We start from the raw sequence: 14,558 nt of genomic DNA, 5'->3' as shown, positions 1-14,558 counted from the left end.
GGTTGTTTAAAGCCACTGGACACTTTCGGTAAAGAGTATTGTCCAAGGCCCAAACTTCGTGTATCACAACTTATATATAAAATACCAAACCTGTGAAAATTTAGGCTCAATTGGTCATCGGAGTCGGGAGAAAATAACGGGAAAACCCACCCTTGTATCCGCGCGTTTCGCCGTGTCATGACATGTGTTTAAAAATAAATCCGTAATTCTCGGTATCGAGAATTGATATTGTTTAAATTTTTTCTCAAAAAGTAAAGCATTTCATTGAATAATATTTCAAGAGAAGTCTTTCACCATTACCTTCTGTAAACCCTGTAAATTATGTGTAAATCTGTAAACTTTTTTTTTTTCCTGTTCCGAAAGTGTCCAATGGCTTTAAGGGACCGGGTGTTTTAATGACAAAATGTTTACATGACATGTAAATGTATAGTAATTTGCTTTATTACGAAAGTTCAGAATTAAGATAAAATGTACATACATGTATATGTTTTGCACTTGATGTACGAATGGTTTAAGGAAAAAGACAAAACTTTCAGAAGCGTCTCGGTGAATATGGCATCAAAAGAAAACACAGTCAATAAAAGCTGATAATGCCCTAATCGGGCAAGGCTTAAAAAATAATGTCAATGTGATGATAAAGGACCGACTACGTTACCATTTACTGTAGACCTACTTCTAAATGAAGGCCTAGAACTTTCCCATTTAAACGATAAAAGTCAAACAGCTCCCGCTAGTGGCAACTGCATAGTTGTCTGATAATTAAATTGTCAATAATTATAACGACCATTTCAGGGAAAAAAAATAACTTTCTTTATTAAACTATTTTAAATTTGTTTTACAAAGGGGGCATGGCGATCTGGGCTTGACTTGTACTGCTAGCCTAACGAGTAAAAAGGAACTGGACAATCTTGGTATTTACTCAAAATATAAATCATACAAACTTACGAGCAAGAAAAAGATGTTGACGACTCTCTCTGAAGTAACGCAGTTTTTGAGAAAAGGGTAACTTTACATTAACATGTTTGAATCTGAGAATTGCTTCGGAAAGCATCTGAAAGCATAACAATTTTCAAACAGTTGTTATTGTGTCTATTTGTTAGGGCCTTTAGGATCTTTTTAATTACCAAACGTGTCCGCTTTCAGTGATAAAAACTTTCGCTGACGGAGACCTCTAGGTATGGGGAGAACATTTTCCGGTGGTATATAACGATCTCATGTGATAATTGAAAGATGAAAACATATATGACAATATAACAAGTTTGATTTGGTTGTATTAAACGTTGGATGTTTTTTGGCAAACTGAAGGACACCGAGTGTCGTTAGATCAAGAAAATCCCCAAATGTAGTCATGAATACAAAAGACTCTTTTCAAAACAAACTTTCAGAAAGAGATTCATGAAACGTTAATTTTATGTTATGATTTCCCCAAGACCCGATAGTCAATGGGAAAAGTCAATTAAATTAAATTTATTTAATAGTTAGACAAACGTATATTTAAAGACACTGGACACTATTGGTAATTGTCAATGGCCAGTCTTCTCACTTGGTGCATCTGATCAACATATACATGTATGCACAAAATAAAAAACCTGTAAAAGTTTGAACTCACCTGGTTGTCGAAGTTGCGATGTTATCATATTTTTTTTTATTAAAAGAAAAAACACCCTGATCGCACGAAATTATGTGCTTTCAGATGCTTGATTTCGATACCTCAAAATCTAATTCTGAGGTCTCAAAAAGTCGTGAAAAATTACTTCTTTCTCGAAAACTACATTACTTCAGAGGGAGTTGTTTCTCACTTTGTCTTTCACTATCAACAGCTCTCCGTTGACCGTTAACAAGCAAGTTTTTATGGTAATAATTATTTTGAGAAAACACCAATAGTGTCCACTGCCTTTAAAGAAATTTTAAAAACCAAAAAATCTTCTAAAATGTCTTTTTTGGGGGTTCGCTGAGTTTTCCTAGAAGGACATAAATTTCCCTAAAGAGAAGAAAGTGTGCATGTGCACACAATCGATGAATCATTTAGGTAGGACATATAAAGGCAATTGGAAGTAAACTCCGGTTTGTGGAACCGTTCGACTGTTTTAATCATATGACAATTTAGTTTGGGGAATGTGTAAAATAAAATAAACCTGCGAAAATTTCAATTCTGGAGGTGGTCGCGTTTCTGAGAATTCGCCGAAAGTCCGGAACGCCTGTCCACACAGAAAGAGTAATCCCTATAGGAATAACTATAGGAACGCTCCTTATATTGAGGTGAGGTGATAAACCGCAGTAATTTGAAGTGAAAATGATTTCTCAAAATGCAATATCCAGACATCCTGTGCTTCTTGCCACGTAGGTTTTTATTTCCATTAATTTGTAGGCATATTCAAACGTCTGACCCTTTTAAGACACTGGACACCTTTGGTAATTCGTCAAAGACCAGTCGTTTCACTTGGTGTATCTCAACAATGCATAAAATAACAGACCTGTGAAAATTTGAGCTCAATTATTGGTCGTCGATGTTGCGAGATAAAAATTAAATAAAAAACACCCTTGTCACACGTAGTTGTGTGCTTTTAGATGCTTGATTTCTAGACCTCATAATCTAATTCTGAGGTCTCGAAATCAAACTCGTTGAAAATTACTTCTTTCATCGAAAACTACGTCACTTCAGAGGGAGCCGTTTCTCACAATGTTTTATGTACCACCAACAGCTCCCCACTGTCGTTACTAAGATAAGTTTCTGCTAATAATTATTTTGAGTAATTACAAATAGTGTCCACTGCCTTTAAAGACGCTGGGCACAATTGATAATTGTCAAAGACCAGTATTCTCACTTGGATGCATACAAAACAACTCTTTAAGAATGTGTAGTCAATCGGTCGTAGAAATGGCAAGGGAATACCAAAGAAAAAAACACCATTGTCGCAAAAATTTGTGTGCATTCAAAAACCTAATATAAGGCTTCAGGCCTGAAGTCATATTTGAGTGAGAAATTACCTCTTTCTCAAAAGTTTCTGTTAATACTATCGACAGCTCTCCATCGCTCGTTGCTAACAATATTTTTGGGTAATTACCAATACTGTCCATTGCCTTTTAAGACCTACTTCAGTTACATAAAACACTGCATGAGCTTTTACAATGATGAAGTAGTCGATGCGACCAGAGCGCATTAATTGATTACGTAGTGATAAGTGTTTCCGATTAACCCTTCCTTGTTTCCATCTATCAACTACGACTCTCTCTATAATCACTTTATGCAGATACGTGTACATTATACAATAAAACCACAAGATCATTTCAAAGGGTGCTATCATTTTTGAAATATCTCCGGAAATCTGAAGCAGTTACAACATGTATGTCTATGCATGAAGAATATTCTTTCTTAAAATCGCTAAATTTTAGAAGGGAATTATTCCTCAAAATGTAATACATTTAATTTATCAACAGCAGCATTACTTCAAGGTAACATAGTTTATTAGCCCTTAGTTTATTTTAGCAAAGGTGTACCCTCTCTTAAATGGACTATATATGTCGACTAATAAGTCAACCATGCAGTTGACTTCGGTACGAGTTGACTTCCCTTAAAGGCAGTACTGGACATTATTGGTAATTGCTCAAAATAATTATCAGCATAAAACCTTACTTGGTGGTGAGTGATGGGGAGAGGCTGATGGTCATGTAAAACATTGTGAGAAACGGCTCCTTCTGAAGTGACATAGTTTTCGAGAAAGAAGTAATTTTCCACGAATTTGATTTCGAGACCTCTGATTTAGATTTTGAGGTCTCGAAATCAACCATCTAAACGCACACCACTTCGTGTGACAAGGGTGTTTAATCTTTCATTATTTTCTCAACGACCAAGTGAGCTCAAATTTTCACAGGTTTGTTATTTTATGCACATGTTGAGATACACCAAGTGAGAAGACTGGTCTTTGACAATTACCGATAGTATCCAGTGTCTTAATTTGTGTATCCAAATACGAGACCTAAACTCTTCGAAGATGAGAAGTTCAACCACCCCATCCTGCCCAAGATTTGCCTTTCTTATCATCTTATTTTCTTGAAGTACACAGTATATGCTGGACCGTTTTGGTGGCATTTTTGAAGCACAAACTATGTTTGATTAGGAATAAAAGTTACTGAATTATAAAAAGTATGGTCAGTGAAGTTCTCTTCTGTTTTCAATTATGTGAAAATAACACTTTAAAAAGGATAAGGGAAAAGTTTCCGTATGGCGCCATCACTTTTTCATTCGATATGAAATAATATAGTATCTAATTTACCTCAATGATACCTCAATGAGATATCCATTTTTGTAAAAATGAGTGAAAAAGTGGTGGCGCCATAATACGGAAAGTTATCCATTAGGCATGTCGAAAGAAAAGTTATACGTTAGGGTCTTTTTTTTTTTTTTTTTTTAAAGCACGTAGGCCATCCCCCTATATACAGCGGTACATGTACAGCGTACACGCCCACACAGAATGATGGCTTCAAGTAGCTCTGATTCGAAACGGGTCAACTCGTACCCAAGTCTGATTGAGTCTTTCTTCACCATGTTTACTTCGTTACCCTATATACATTGCCTTATTCTCGCATACAAATAGTTCTCGAGCAAACCATTTTTCAACCAGTATAATTCAACAAGTATAAATGTAGGCTATATCAACTGCGCTGCTCCGTCGTAATTGGCACTATTTTATGGGCTATGTATGGTGTGCTACGATGCACGTAGTCTACCCATCCCGTCAAATAAAGCAAGTTAAGTTTACGAAAATCTTATAAAGTAATGATTATAGCATGGTTATAGTACTCACTTGAAGGGTTATCATTAACGATCCAACCAGTCATATGAGATCCAGCATTGTCACAGTAAAACCAATCATCTGTGGTGTTACTAATTAGCGTGTGAAGTTATTCCTTGTTTTATAGTCTTCGAATACCATTGCAAAGCAACCATCAGACTAGAAATGTAACTGTATTGGTCTACTCTATTAGACCACTGCATTTCTTTGAAATCGTTACCTACAACGCACAGGTTTGCCCACCTGTCTCGACTCGATGCACAGACACAATGCCGTTTTGGATGGCAACGTCGAAAGCCCTCAGATTCCTTTCAAATTAAAATTCAGCGAGAGGTGCACAGTGAAAGGCATTTAAACCAGTATAAACAGCAGCCTTCGTGGCTGAATCGTTCTCACAGCCATGTCAATGTCCTCGGATTGTTGAGTATGGGATTTGCATAGGTTTCTTAATCCAGTGTTATTATACTCACATACTCCCATGGTAAGTCGCTAGTTTTTTGAAAGCGTGGACCTGTGGGCCCGAACTGAGTCACGGTTAACGTTTAGTAAGAGGTCTGATGACCGAATGCACCATGGAGGTAGGATGTTGTAGTATTTTAGGCGTAACGCCCTAATGGGGGTAAACTTTCCCTGCCACCACTTTTTCATTTAATTTTTTTCAAAAAGGAATATCTCATTAATTTGAGTAAATATGGATGTTATTTTATTTCAAAACTAATGAAAAAGTGGTGACAGGATAGGGACACTTTTCCAAGATTGGAACTGCTGTCCCGACTGATTCACAGTGGGAAATGAGAGTTTTAAGTGCGCCGAAATAATGGTTTGGGGTAAGTGGGTTCCTCTTAAAATGCTTTAACGAAAACTTTTGGGAATTTGTATCTTTAGAAAAACGTTAAAGAGATGTTGAACTAAACAAGTTTATATAAAAAAGAAGTTAAAAGCCTAAAGTGACTTTACTTTTGTTTGTTTAAAACAATCATTAGTGCGTAGCCTATTCTGGTGTCATGTGTTTTCAGTAGGATAACAAGAAAATTGTTCACAATAAAAAAACTAAACGATTTTGGTTAAATCATCTATCCAACTTTTTTACAATGACAGTTTCACTTCAGCGTGTGTTGAAATCTTAAAAAATTGTTTTTCTGTTGCGAGAGATAACCCACTTTTTACAGTGCCAATACGACATTGGAGCGACGTCATATGTTTTCAAACCTTTCATTGGTTGGTGTTTTATTGAATATTCAGAAGCTAGTATGGCGTGCAAAATAAATAAAAAATCTCATTCAATTACTATTAAATAAATTTAATTACATTTTTGTTCCAAGACATATGGCTACAAAAAGAACTTGGTTAGAATCCGCAGATATCGCAAGGCATGACAGTAAAACACCCCAACCCCCTTCAAGCACAAACACTTCAAAACAATCTGTTTTCCCCCATTTCAGACCAGTAATGTTTGGTTTCAGGAGTAAGAAACCAATCTGTTACATTTTCTCTCTAATGTAGACATATTGTTTATTACGTTTATCTGAATTTATTACTGTCTGCAGTTAATCAGCAAAAATTGTTTTCATTTTCACTGAAAATGTTTTAATTTTGTCCCCATATTGGCACACCATATAATCCCAAATAGCAACCAGATCACGTGATCTATCTAGTGACTAAAGGAGAATGAAACTCAATCTAGCAGATGATAATTTTGTTTTGAAATTTGGAGGTTGGATGATGTTTCTTTGACTCATTTAATTGTTGGCATAATAATGCATTAGTGATTTATACCAAAAATTCAACATTTTATAAATGTTTGAGCATAACCTACGACAGGAAATTTTATTCTCAGCATGATTAAGCCTGACGAAAATACAGACCGTGAGTAAACTGCATAGCTTCTGTCACCGGTGGAGCTTGCACATGCAGTCTCGCGGTAAACGGGAATCAAAGTTTGGGTTTGAAAACATATGAGGGTTGATAATGTATGACGCTACGATACATTAAAAAAAATAATTTACTTAAAAGCAGTTTGTATGTCGGCTTGTCTCCCGTACATTAACGACTTTAACAAAGATGCATGGGCTTCCAAAACTGCAAATAGAAATTGACCCCTTGGACGGTAGAAATAATTATTGTCAGCAACTATTATAAAAACTGTCGTTGTTTTTAAAATAGGGGAATCGTTTAAGATTTCTGTTGACGCCATGACTCCTTTTCAAGTTGGTACCAGAATTTGATTGCCGTGTCAACCTAAACCAAATTATAACTCTGTTTTTGGAGCACCGGATCATTTTGTATTATTCGCCGAGATCATGCGTATCTTTTCAATTCAGAAGATTTTAGTGTAAACCGCCATGTTGTTCAAAACTACAGTTTCGTCCCATTATATATCAGACAATGCAAATTCGTCAAACCAATAAGTATTAGAAGTTTTTACATCCTTACAAGTTTTACAACACTGAGTTGTTGGTACTGGGGTGTTCCAGTTGTTAAATAAAGAACATCATCTTGCCTTGAAATGCCTTGTAATTTGGTTGTTGTTTTTATGACCTCAAAAATCAGATGATCAGCGATAGCAAGCATCTGCGTAACTAAGGCCCCCCCCCCCCCCCACCCAACACCACTGTTGTCCGTTTACGTTGATGTAGGCTGCAGGGGAAAACAGTCGGCAGTTTCCCCCAAAAACAAATTAAAGAATCCTTTCAAAACAATGAATATATATATTTTATTACAGTTATTTCTGCATCGCATTTAATGTAAAAAAAAAGGTACGGCATACTTGGGGACAAATTAACTAATATTGGCTACTTCGCACAATCATATAAACAGATTGCTGTTTTCCATCCTTTTCATGGCAATTCACATGCGGTACACTTTAATAAGAGGAAATTATGAGCCACTATTGTTACCACGATGGAACTGTATAGCCCACTCGGTCGGCAATACTGTGATTATGGTTTCCCTATTGTGCGAGACCTTTGGCTCTCATACAAATGTACATAATTATATTGGGCGTCAAAACTTTGGTAATTTAAATAACAGCAATGCGTGCAGCGTATTGTGGGAACGGGCGTGGGTGTTTTTGTGACGATAGAGTGAAAGGGAAATTTGGACATTTGACTTTCTTGTTATTAATATGAACGAGGCCGCTGCATACAATTCTTAATAAAAATAACTCATAGATGAGGAAAGTGATAGACAAACATCATCTGTGTTTTTGAAACTATCCACCCGCGAGTGAAGTATTTCTTGACATCCCTTTGTTTCCTCTTCCTCTAACCTTGACCAGTGTCATCACCTCCATGGTGTCATCAAAGAAAAAACAAATACATAAGTCACTAAGTGAATCATCTCATGCAGCAACCGATGAACCAATTGATTTTGTTAAAATAAATTTGTATGAGCAAAATTAGCAGGTATATTTCGGTCTTACGCTGACACTTTGCCAACGGCACAACAAGGCACATCTCGAAGTCTGATTTTTTTTACATCCAATGTTAAAGATGCACTTTAAAAAACAATGCGGTTCTTTCAGGTAGCCATGGCAAAGGTGCAAATAGTACAGAGCATTTCCAGATCTTTGTTTCAAATGTTCCACCCACGGAACAACGGCAGGTTGACGGTCATGGGATCGGCCATGTAACCATAGAGAGGTTGGCCTGGATGGGTTCTGGAATTTTGAAGATACAAGGTTATGGACAATACGAAGATAATACACGAGGTGTCATTGGAGTCAGAGGGTCTCGTCAGGTACGAAGGGCACGGGCAACGAGTATAATGATCAAACCTCTTCAATACTGTGGGAAAGTATTTGGTGGTCGGGACGCAAATTAGTTTTTGAATAATGGTTTATTGACTAAACGCTTGCGAGTCATCTTGGAATGTTTTGTACGTCAACAAAATGAAATAAGCAAAATAAATAGTGTAGAATTGCAAGAAATTTTCCATGGGAACGAACGGAGGTGTGGCCGGACGAACCCAATCTAGATATAATATGCCTTCTACTATATTTAGACAGTCTGACCACATGTTTCAAGCCACATTTTTTGATTGAACGAATTTGTGGAATAGATTAAAGTAGGCTAATGAAACAGTGGCCGTTTTGCCCTAATTAATTTTCACAAAGAGAACGGTGAACAAAAAGAAGTTTAGGCAGTGTAGTTAAAGGTGCTGGACACCTTTGCTAACTGTTAAAAAAAAAGTATTCTTGGGGTATCCCAACATATGAACTATAGGCTAAATCTGTGAAAATTATGACTTATTCATGTCATCGAAGTTGCTTTCTTTAAATGATTAATTTAAGCAAAAATACCCGTTTTGCACGAATTTCTGTGCTTTCAGATGCCTAATATAAAAGGCTTCATAGGCGTGAATTTTGTTTATATTTTGGCTGAATATTAGATTATTACCTCTTTCTCAAAAACTTTGTGAGCCGTTTCTCACAATGTTTTTTCCTTTAGCTACCAACCGCTCTTCTTTTGGTTATTATTATACCAATAGTGTCAAGTCCTTAAAAACATGCATTCATAATATATTCACTTTTTTGGAGGCATAATATTAAATAGCAGTGTCAACGGGAATTAATTTTGGTGACGTCCCTTTTTACACTCGTCCTTTGCTAAATAACTTGTCATTTGCTGGATCCAGTAAAATTGTAATCGAAGTGTATCACAATGGGTTCAAGAAACCAATAAACACAAGTTCAGAAAGTGTCAATCTTGAAAACCAACTCGGGTACACAAACTCCTCGTATGTAAGGAAATGAAAGGAAATGGCAGTGAAAACCGTGTCATCTTTGCCAATCATATCCTCATACACTGACCAGTTTTCAGAGAGTGTTTTGATTAGGTTGACATTCTGTGTAAAGCTGACAACATTTGCAGAAAGTTTGATATTACCCTAAGTGACAGTACGATGACGGTTTGCCATTTTGGAATGTTAAAGGCACAGCAGTGCACCGGACAATTGGTAATTGCTCAAAGTAATCGTTAGCATAAAAAACTTTCTTGGTGAGCAATGGAGAGTTGTTGATAGTATATAAAACATTGTGAGAAACGGCTCCATCTAAAGTAATGTAGTGTTTTAGAAAGATGTAATTTCTCACTCAATTAATAATAACACACTTTTTAAGGCATTTAAAAGTATACACAATGCAACAAGGATGTTATAGGTTTCCTCGGTCAAATTCGGCAAATGAGCAGTCAGTTTCATTTTCATGCGTTAAAATTAAAGCTGTTTTGCCTTTTCAGTTGTTACTTCGTTTCAAATTCAGAATTCAGCCATTAAATTTCGTTTTGAGTCGAGTCAAATTCCTTTACCACTCTGTTCAATCTAGCTTGTCGTCACTCTTTTTCGTGACACACACGCCTCAAGAAGCGTCTGCGAATTTGAATGCTGCTTTGATTAATTATTAAATTGAATGATTATTTTGTTAAATCGAACGACGCAACATTACATTTTACTAATCAAAAAACGAAATCGAAGGACCCTTTTTTTAGTAGCATTCGATTTCGCGCGAAATAGAATAGCTTGATGGTTAAATTGGCTGCTCATTTGCCGAAATTGACCGAGAAAACCTATATTACGTTCATCATTGTCTTGCAATTTCGATGAGCAGTTGAGTACAACAATTCAATGATTTCTTTTCGCATTTTTCTGGGAATGGGATACACCAAGTGAGAAGAAACTGGTTCTTTGACAATTACCAAAGATGTACATTGCCGTAAGAGCTATATAACTTTGTTGGGAATTATTACGGGTATTTTGATTGACCGGTGTTTTACACAGTAAAGTTAAAGTCAATGCAACATAAGAAACCCCTTAAAGGCCTCATGCATTAAAATTCACTATTACCCTTTCCGAATTCCACAAATATTGAAATTCTTTGTTCATTATTGCCTTTAACACGCCCGGGAAACTTTAATCTCTTGATTTTTTTTAGAAGTGATCTACTTCACTTGTTATCCAAAGTTACACAAAACAAGCTACCGAAAAAAAGTTAATACCAGAGAGGCGATCAGCCATGCGTCCTTTTAATAGGATCATAATAAAAAAAAGTTCTTTGAAAATCACCAAGTGTCATAAATACTGAAAATTCTGTTCAATTGTCAAACAAAATCAGAGACTGCATGCTCGATGCACGACTCGAGCCACGGATACTATAATGCAATGCATCAGAAACTTCCCCTTCCAACTTTGACTTTGTCACAATGAATTACAGAAAAACAGGATGGCCTCGCCATGATCAAAAATGACGGTCTGTTTTAGGAACTGTTGGTGCATGTCCTTTTGCAACCACGGGCTGGAGTTCAGCATTTAGTCTGTTTTTATTGCTTCACGATTTTCGAATGATGAGATAACAAAACACACTGGCAAGCCACATCTGGGTAAAGGCCGTGGCTGGAAGCCATTAACTGAAAACACACGAGCCTCTGCTGGAGCCTAAGCCAGAGCCTAAGCCAGAGCCTAAGCCAGAGCCTCGACCGGAGCCTAAGCCAGCGGCCGGAGCCTAAGCCAGAGCCTCAGCCGGAGCCTATAGGTGGCCTCAGGTCGACCTTGCGTCCACAAAAAACAGTCGGCGACTGACTTTTCAGGATCACACTGCGCCTAGAGCATTTCGGCGATTATTTACGACTTGAGCGTAACTGCCATGATTTTAAGACAATCTGAAACAGTCGCCGCTCGAAAAAAATTAATAACCGCGAGAGTAGAACAATTTTAACTTGTGCGACGTGATCCCAACGGTCGGGAACCAATCGCAGGAGCACGATTTCTCAGTTGTTGTGACCTGAGCACATTTTGTCTGCTCGTTGCCGACGGTTTGTTGCGGGCGCAAAAAAAATCGTAGGTCGACCTGAGGCCGGCTTAAGACAGAGCCTATACGGAGCCTAAACGTGAACCTAATCAGTAGCCGAAGCCTAAGACCTAAGACAGAGCCTAAGATGAAGCCTTAGCCATGGTCTAAGTCCAGTCTAAGTCTTAAAAGGACCAAAATATATTTGAAAATATCAAAATATCAAAAAGGGAAATTCCACTCATGAAAAGGAGCCGAGTCAAAGAGTAAGCCATTTGTTTTGGTCTCAAAAGAGGGGCTGGCCGGATTGTGTAATTCAACCGTCACACTCCGACTTGGATTGATCACTTCTGCTTCTTCAAATTATTTACATTACATCAAGTCCTATTTATACTTACATGAGATAACATTATCAAATACATTATAGTTACAAAACCACTGTGTCTAATGGCTATTTTATTAAACTTGATGCGTATCTGTAGTGAAAGTGTAGCTGGTTTTAATTACTTATTTGCAATTGTCCATTGACATTAATGGTAGATAACTATGGCGAAATAACTTTTTTCATTTCAAATAATTTATTATCAAAATTAAATGACTTTTGGTGCTTTATCCAAAGCTGTGATAGATTGAGCAGGACCAGTGCCCTGCATGCATGCAAAGCGATTGGGATATGGTGCATTTTCAACCGCTCTGTTAATTCTCTCGAGAAAAAGGTTTGTGCTTTTTCTCTTTTATACTTCTCATCTCATTCACTGCAAGGAAAACATTCATTCAGGGGAAAGGGGAGTGTGCATTACGAGGCCTCCTCAATACGGCGTTGAAAATGTATGACCTCTGAAACATACAGGTCATAGATTGGTAAATATTCCGCAAGTTTAATCATCATAAAAACTAGTACTTGGTGAGAAGAACTGCGATTGTACGAGAAACTATTAAGAGAAAGGAGATCCCTTCGAAGTAATAGTATGGATAATGTTTCACCTAAAAAAATAAATATAAAAAAATCTTAGAAATGATGCATTAATTGTTTCATTGGTGTCCGTTCGTGAATGCTTCGGTCAGAGATGCGGTTGGTACCCAATTTTACCTCGCTAAAAATAATGTGGATAGATTAGACATTCTTGTGCTTGAGTTTTATTTTCTGCAGTGTTGTTTCCCAAGCAAGTTGACTTTGGAATTCAGCTGAAACGTTTGCACGTGACTTTCATTGTTTTAAATTTCCCTTATTAAAGCAGTATATTACATTGACAAAAACTACTGTGAGCCTTTCTGCGGGTAAAAATAATTAACCGGATTTTTTTTGTACAACAAAGCCACGCACTTTTTACGATAAAGCCGGCCCATGGGCACTTTGTACATCAGAAATTAGGATTTGGTGATGATAAGTGATCCTTTGCAACCCCTACCCCGGCCCCTAATCGGGATATAAAATCAATAGTCATTCGTCAATATACCAAACGGGAGGAACAATCGTATAGGGTTTTAACTAGAGTTTACAGGGCTTCAATATTTCTTTTTTTTTCTTTTCTTTTTTTCTTTGGAAATTGTGGGTGGGTAGGTCAAAATAAAAGCCTAAAAAATTAATAGCGAACTCCAGTTTGCATTTCAAATAATGACAGTAGAGTTAGTTTGATATTGGATATTAGACATTTACATTTGTACAGCGAATATCAATGTTGCTTTTTTCGGTAGTGGATATTGAACATTCACATTGTACAATGTCGTGTCGAGGTAGGGGTAATAATGTCTTTGGCAGTTCCAAAATGTTGCCAACGAAAGAACATATGTACATGTACATGTATATACTTTGCTTGGTTTGTTTCTTAATAATTTTATGGGTGCTATTTTGTTTTATCTACCAGCGTTCAGTTTTGGTCTATTGTCATTATCTTGCCTTCATGTTTGTGCCAGCTCGGAGTTTAATGATTTTAATTTAATGTGGCGTTTTGTACTTTTATATGTTATTATCTACATTTCTAAAATTCATGCTTTTATTTTCTGTATTTTTATCAACATGTATGTTTTTTGTTGGAGGGGTCTGGGAGGGCACATCGCTTTGATGACAGTTTTTAAAACTTTTGCCTTACCCTGGACGGCCCCGTCCAACAAAGAATTATGTCCGAAGATTTAAAATAAATAACAATAAATAAACATTTATTTCCTATGCACAATGGGCACATCGTAATATAATTATGTACAGTTTATCTTAATATATAGGCCCCCCTTATTTTATTTTTATGGACAAAACAGAATATTTAGAGCAACTTTGTACAAACTTGGATCAGTGAATCGTGTACACGAGGGATAGGATTCAATGCTTTCTATAAAAAGGTTTTAAGTACATCATTACAGCCTACTGATTTTCATGAAAAAGACTTAACAGTGTGACTATTCTGCAGAACAAGTAAACAAAACAAAAATCAATCAGCGATTTGGGGCACAAAATGTATTTGTTACTTCAATAGAAAGGAGTCGTGAAGGCAATTCTTCCTGCGCGTGGAAGTATTTTAAATTTACGAATCCGAGAGCCACGTTTTCGTAAAATTAAAAGTTGTGATATTCTATCGACAGTGAAGGTAGGTAACTCCCAGTCAAACTTTACACGCATTTACAAGCCCAAGTATAGGTTTCTCTGAATAGTACAAAAGATACTTTGACAACAACTGTTGTTTACAAGACGTTATCATCGCTATACAATGTCACAACTATATAATTGACGTGTAATTTTTCAATAAACACTTTCCTTAAATAAATATTTACACGATACAATAACAAGCAGACGTACACTCTAAATCGGTGGGATTTAAAAGTTAATCCAAATAATTATAGTTAGGGACCAATCCATTTTTAGATTTAAAATAGATTTAAGCATTTAAAATTCAAATCCAGAAGAGTTAATTATAAATTTAAAAAATGGGCTGGTCCCTATACAAAACAATCACAATCCTTTGGATTAACTTTGAAATCCCTCCCATTTAGAG

The 14,558-nt window shown here is 36.5% G+C and overlaps 1 protein-coding gene across 1 annotated transcript in view; it reads right to left on the bottom strand.

The window, feature by feature from the left end:
• LOC117303337 overlaps positions 1-14,558 on the bottom strand; it is a 51,852-nt gene that overhangs the window by 36,850 nt on the left and 444 nt on the right. The window lies entirely within an intron of this gene.

The sequence above is a fragment of the Asterias rubens genome, chromosome 19 (genome assembly GCF_902459465.1).
Source record: "Asterias rubens chromosome 19, eAstRub1.3, whole genome shotgun sequence".
In the NCBI taxonomy this organism is placed as follows: Eukaryota; Metazoa; Echinodermata; class Asteroidea; order Forcipulatida; family Asteriidae; genus Asterias; species Asterias rubens.
This window is presented reverse-complemented; position numbering and strand designations above follow the sequence as displayed.